Here is a 7,363-nt window from a genome sequence, read left to right as displayed (position 1 = left end):
TTTTTGTGTTGTTGTTTTTTTCTTAATTATAACAAATAGTACTATTAGATCATCAAAATGTTCGTAATGTAAAATTACTTTGTATATACAGAACATTAAAATAAATGACTTTTTTCAAAAATCTTTTTCCAACGTGATATCAGCTACTGTAGCAAGTGAACATGAAGATTTTCATGAACACTGTTACTGAATTGTAATATCAAGTTTAAAAGCAGGATTGCAGTAAAAATGCTTAGAAAAAGTAGAGAATGGCAAAACCAGGATGGTTCAGGGAGCTGGCAGTTTTCACTGTTTCTTGGTTTTACTTACCATTTTCTGGTTGTGAGAAGGGTAGCATGAAGTAAGAGTAAACTTAAAATGGATGCACATCTACACTGTAAAATTCCCACTCTTCCCTTTCATTGTGCTGCCAGCAACAGTAGGTTTAAGCTTTGTGTTGGTAAGACAGCCAAACGAGATGAAGAAAACTACAATTCAAAGTTCAGCAACAGATTTCCACACATTATGGAAAGTAGAACGTGACAAATGGCACTTTCGAACAGAAGTGATTTAACACCCATGTTGATGAGCATGGCAACCAAAACAAAACATCGATTTCCCAAAAGAGATACCCACTGCATATGTCCAAAAGAGGAATCAATTGGAAGTGCACAGAACAGCTATTCTGTCTACTGAGGGAAATGCTAGAGATACTTTACATACAGTTCACATATACACAGGACACTTAAAAGAGACTCAGAAAGGTTCAAAAAAAAAAAAAAACTCAAACTGACCCATTAAACACAGAAGTAAGTTTGCATACTAGGGAAAAATCAGTGAAATCTTCCAGATTTAGAATTGGAAAAGGTAAAAATAGAAAAGGAAGCTCTGAAATATAGTAATTTGGGACCTAGCTCTAGCTAAGTGCACAAAACCCTGGCCCCAGGGTTTTGCAGGATCAAGTTCGTTGCTAACTTTTAATTACATTTCCGTGCTATAGTTTGATTCTGTATGAGAATTTTAAAAAGAAACAAACAAACAAAAAAGAAGTCCTTCAAGAAAACTGTAAGAAAAATCTATCTGAACACAACTTCTTTCTCTTGAAAATTATTTAAAGATCATTCAGAGAGTGAGGGATCTGGCAAAATGACCTGTTTTATCTTGTTTACATGTAGAAGAGTTATTGAGGAAGATAAGTGACTACTTTGAAGATCTGCCTCATTTCTGTTCCAGTTTACTGAAAGCATGCTTGCTATAGGTTGCTATGTGTTTCCAATCAGAAGTTGTTAAGTACACAAAATAAGGCTGGATTTTATTTGCAGAAGCACATGTTCAAAGGTTAAAATTTATTGCTCCGAAAGCAGTATCTTTAAACCAGGGTAATACTTTAGGGATTATTAACCCTCCAGTTATGCCAGTGATTGCTTTAAGTAGGTTTTTTTGTGTTTGTTTTTTTTTTTTTGGTAAAACTTACCAGCAATCTATTCAGTATTTTCAACTTTAATCCTTTAAACAGTTGCCCACCAAAAACACAAGAAAATACTTTTCATCAAGCAGCTTGTGAAGTACTGTTGTTTAGGTGCTATATTATATATAACTAAAAACAAGAGACATAAAATTGGAGCCAAATCAACTGCAAGTATTTTGGTCCAACACCACGAGTCATGAAACACCAGTACCAGTCCTCAGAACGATACTTGCTTCCTTTCTGACTGTGGGCATATCATGTAACCTATCACTTTTATCACATCTATAAAACTAGGGACACTAAAGCAGGGCTTCTCTGAAGATTGATTAGTTGTTAGCAAAGTGCCTTGAAGAAGAAAAGCATACCTTAGACTACATCACAAGAATATCTAAGCCCTTAATCCTAATTGTGATTAAAGCAATGATCAAGGTATACTCAATTTTCAGAGGAATTCACTAAACTTTAAACCCCACTACCCAGAAAGAAGTGTGATTTGTATGGTACAAAAAGATCAGGAACATATCAAACAGGACCTCCGACAAAAACTTTATGCATCTAAGCAAGATATACAATTCAAAATGGCATTTCCAAATCAAAAAACTCCAAATATGTGTTATCTGCAATTGCTTAGGGGTTATACAATCATTAATGCACACACGAGAGAGCATCAAGTACGTGTTACCTTCTATCCCAAGAGCAGATTCAAAAAATATATTCACTCTGGATGTTAACATATACAAAAAATCATGCTCCTATTTCAGCACCCTTATTTAGTTTGCTGGAGCAGTACAGGCTTGCTCCAACACACACTTCTGCATCCAGAGCATGCGCTAAATGATGTATCCCTGCTCATCCTGGATGACGTACACGGCCAGTCATGTTTTGGAACGGCACTCGATGTTTTTAGCAGGACACACAACTGCGCTGATCTCACTATTTAAAAAAATAGGCACTGGTTTTATGATAAAAACATTTGCCAGCTGTTTTCATACTCAGAGAGCACAACTACTTTTTAGCGTGCATTTTGGAACAAGCTCTGTTCTGAGAGGTACCTCAATAAATGAAGAGGTTTAATTTAGATACGTCCTGCACGCTCTTGTTCTGCTAAGGTAGGACAGACTTCACACAATCTCTCACGTGAGAGTATGAAAAAAAAATATTTGAATTTCAGCAACAGAAGTGCCTATCTGACAGGAATATAAGCCATGTGTACAGCAAGAATGGTAAGCACTAAAAGCAACTGATTACTTTGTTAGCTCATGAAAACAAGGCTACACTAAAGAATGGCTGAAGGACTCGATACTGAGCACCCAAAAATCCATCTAGCTATACTCTAATCAGGATAAATTCGTTACAGTAAGTGGGAGCCCTACACTGCATGGTTCTTCAGGAAGGAAGCCAAGTATCAGTGGAGGATTTTCTGTTCATGTTCACAGTTCTGCTAAAAAGAATCGATTTAACCTGGATTGCAAATTCAGGCTCTTGAAATCCTTCTGTGGTAAGTCTGCTTGCTGAGCAGTAAGACGCTCTCATTACCATCAGTATTGGTTCTGTAGCAAATTGTAAATTATCTAGATTTCAGAATAGCAACACCTTCTTTTAGTTCCAGACCACTCTTTCCTGGCATATGCAACGCTGGTGCAGATCATACATGACATATATTGCGGCTACTTTAATGAATGACAAAAGTTAACATTAAGAAAGGAAGGCTAACTCATTGTTAGCAGCAGTTAGAAAAACAGCAATTCAAGATCGAAGGGTAAATATGATCACTTTACTCCCAACAATTCATTCTTCAATGCCGTCTTCAATTTTTTAAAAGGATTTGTTAACCAAAATTTAAAAATATGGAATTCAAAATACCACTGATGAAGGCTTCATGGACAGTTGCCATTTTTATTTCTACTTGTTTGTACTGACTGGAACTTTTGACACAGCCTTTTTTCCTGCCAGAAGAGCTCAGTTCAGCAAGGGAAAATAGCTCTGTTACCACTGCTCATTCAGCTCTCTAAGCTGTGCCACACTTGTCGATAAGTAGTACAGTTTGCCATGTGCTTGCGTTTCATGCCCTGAAAATGAGACAGTGAAAGCAAGATCAGCCTCTTTGGCTATATGTTTTAAAATTTAAACACCACCTGCCTTCCTTCATGAATTAACAGTCAGATTTTTTTCCAGCAGAACTGACCCCAGCTGATAGCATGCCATGTACAGACTGTCCCTTCCTTAAGATTTATACAGCTGGCTATTAATTTTAGGAGGAATGGGTGTGCATGTAAAGCCTGGCTTGAATAAAGGGTGAGTAACAGCTCTGAAATACTGCATTAAATCCATCATTATGTAGTTCACCAACAAACTCCTTAAGTAGCCATTCCACTGAAATTGCAGGCATGCAGTTATGAAGGTATGGGCAAGAAGCATCCCTAAGCTTTACGTTACTGATGTGTCATTAGAGTGGTCACGTGGAGGCAAGGAAACAAACACCTCTTCCTATCACCTTGGCCAGAATGGGACACGCTAAGCTTGTGTACTTTCTTCTCCTCAGAAACAAAAAAAGATTTCAGATCATTTTCAAGTGTCAGAGATGGAAAGATTTGTTTATCGTTGTATAAAAGTAGAGTAACTTTATGATTAAGGGTTCATAATATACTTATAAAAACAATCACAAGTATAAACACCTTTAATACACATTACTGATGTACGGGCCAGTTTTAATCTGCCAGTAGTCCCTGAAATTGCAGCTATAATAGCTGTCATTAAAACACTCAACTGCATGTTTGTGGTTATACTGTTATTACCAGGTTTGGAAATGCTCTTGAGAACACCACACATACTAGAGTATACCATCTATACTGTCTGTACAAACAAAACTTTAATAGTTTCAATGGTTCTCACTACGCTTGTTATTATTACTAAATTTTCATCAACCACTTGTTAGAAAACTAGGCAATCTTCCCCAAAGATTAAATGCACATAAAGTATGTTTAATTTTACATGCACACCCCTTCACCCCAACGAAAGGCTGAGGCAACTCCTGTGGGTGCTAAATAGATAAATTATACATAATATTTTAACAGTTGGAGAAAAATGGAAAATTATAACCTTGGAGCTCAGTTATCACTCTGGCAATCAATCTCTCTGAAGTACGCCAAACAGCACTGTGGTCTTGCTGCCAATACCTTACGGACCTTTCCTATCCTGTCTCTACCCCCTCTGCTGAAAATGTCCTAAGTACAAGCCTCCACGTGGATGACATTTCTGGACTTCCTGCCCACTGCCTCAGAACTGTTTCCCCTTTCCCAGAAAGTCAAAGAGGGACCATGGTGACACAACAGCTCCACAATCGCGTTAAGCAGTCATAAGCCCATACTAGTCCTCCCTCTCCCACCAGCAACTCATTACCACCCCCTCACCGTGCAAGGAGTGCTCATCACCTTCCCCCTCACAGAAGAAGGGCAGTGATCTCCCTCGCATTTGACAGCAATGCCCACTTGAAGTTTCCCTAGAACTACAGGGTAAGTTACTGCTACACACTGAAGAGGCAGCGATTCTGAGGCTCTGAAGCTACTGACATGCTGGATTTGAGCAGAATGACACACGTATGGCCGAGAAGTGACTCTTAGGAAGGCAAACCCAGATTAACAGTCAATTAGCTCTCAAAAACCATCAGTTCCAAAAATTATGGTACCCTCAAACCACTAGACTACATGAAGAGATACAGGTCCTTTCTAATAATCCACACAGTTCTGCTACACTAAATGGGAGGCATAAGAGTGAGGGTGTGGAAAATCATTTATATGCTGTCATTTTAGTTATCTTATTCTCACTCTGGTGTTAAAAATCTGCAGTCTTAACCAGCAATCTTATCCTTCTATGTAAATTTTTTTCTTAAAACAAACTGCCTTATTCAAAGCTTACTATTGTTAGCCGATATCAAATCAGTACAGCAATTCACCATCAGCGTATCTTGATCTAATTATGTTCTGGAAAGAATCGAAATAGATCTAAAGAAAATTCAGATAATGGAACAGGCAAAACAAGAAAGGGAAAGGAGGAGCATAAACAAAAGATAAAAGAACAGAGAATGAAGGATAAAGCTGAGATACAAAAAATGGGATTAGGTGATAGTGAAATTGTGGGGGGTAGGAACAGAGGCATCCCACAAAGGACGAGAATTAAAAATTAAAAATGTTACTACCATCTAATGTATGCTATGAAATCAAATGTCATTCACTGAGACGTGAAAATGGTATGCATAGTCAAAAAACATGTTTGATCTGGATTCTATGAGCAACCAGTGCTCATTTGTAATATGTCGATGGCTTGCAGATAGTTGATGGAACCAGAATTTCACCCTCCCATTGCTCTGCCCCTGACAGATCTGCATTTTGTATTTAGCAATATATAGGAATTGAGCTGCTGGCATCATGCTCACAAACAGGCAAAAATGCCAACGATGCTTCCAGCATAGGAAACAACCTTGTTTAATCTGAATGATGCTCAATGGAGTCCAGAGATGTTTTGTTGTGGTGGTTTTGGTTTGTTTTTGAATAAGGGGCACACCAATTACAGGAGCCTTACTTTTTCCATGTCCTATCCCATAATGCAAATTTCTTCAACATTCTCAGGATCCTCTGGATTAAGAAATGAAGAAATCTACAGATATAAAAATGGCCTTAAAGACTTTGCTACAGTTATCGACATAAAGCCTTTCCTCAAAAAAAAAAAAAAAATCTTAAATATCTTTCCTAAGTACACAAGTACACACCTAGAATCCTTTAGTGCTGGAATTAGAAGGGATGTGTGAATATGAGTAGTGTCAAAATACAAAGGATGCTGAATGAAAATCCACACCTTTGTAAAGGGAAACAACTCATTATAATTTGCACCTCTTTTGCAAGCATACCCCTTGACAAATAGCTCATTGCAAAGAAATTCATCCAAGATAAAAATTGATATCATATACACTCTACAAAATGTAACCAGACAACCATATAGAGGCAATTCCCTAGTTATAAGGTATGGCTTCATTCTCCCATGTTAATATCAAGCTCTTAAAATAAGATAAAACCAACTTTAGAATCATTTCTCTCAGTGTGGAGGCTTACTTACCCAGTACCTGTGTGTCAGGCACTTCACAGACAAGCATCAGGGCAGTTCTGATCCACTACACTGATATTCCAGACATTTCTTGTTGCCCATTTCATTTAATTGCCACCACCGAAAACGGACTGCTATAGAGGAGTTTCAGAGGAAGGCCTTTCAGGCGTGTAAGAGTCATCTTCAGTTTGAAACAAGCCAACAATATCGCTCGGCTTGATCAAAGAATTTCTTTGCTATTTTTTTCAGTCATTTTGCTTGTACTTCTGCCACGATCTTCATTAAGAGGATTTATTGTCTACTACTTAAAATTTATTGGTTTGCAACAGCCAACAAATGAAGAGATCTCTTTAAAGCACACCATATGGGGAGAGCATGAACATGTTCATTACAGTTAGAGCCGTAACTTCTCCCATGCTGGAAAATCACTTATAAACATCAATAACAAGGGGGAAATTCTTGAGACATATATATTATTCAAATAGACTGTATCCATTAATTTACAAATTTTAAATTAGATTTTTTTTTAGCATCTGAGAAATTAAGAGAGTAAGACATTGACAATTGTTGATTGACAATACATCCTAAAATAAACAATCTGGACAAGAATCATTTAAACATTGAACATTTTTGTTATAGCTTAACACTTTTTTCTTTTTTCTTTTTTTAAAGGTCTATATACTAGGTTCTAAATGCAAGCAACAATTGCATCACATTACAGCAGTGGAATCACTGTTGAGTATCAGTGAAGGGTAACAGGATAGATAAAAGCTCTCTAAAAAGAGAAAGCACCAGAACTAGCAGAAAGGTGGGGTTGGT

The sequence above is a fragment of the Anser cygnoides genome, chromosome 13, assembly GCF_040182565.1.
Source record: "Anser cygnoides isolate HZ-2024a breed goose chromosome 13, Taihu_goose_T2T_genome, whole genome shotgun sequence".
In the NCBI taxonomy this organism is placed as follows: domain Eukaryota; kingdom Metazoa; phylum Chordata; class Aves; order Anseriformes; family Anatidae; genus Anser; species Anser cygnoides.
The sequence above is the reverse complement of the archived record's forward strand: the minus strand, read 5'-3'. Positions refer to the sequence as shown.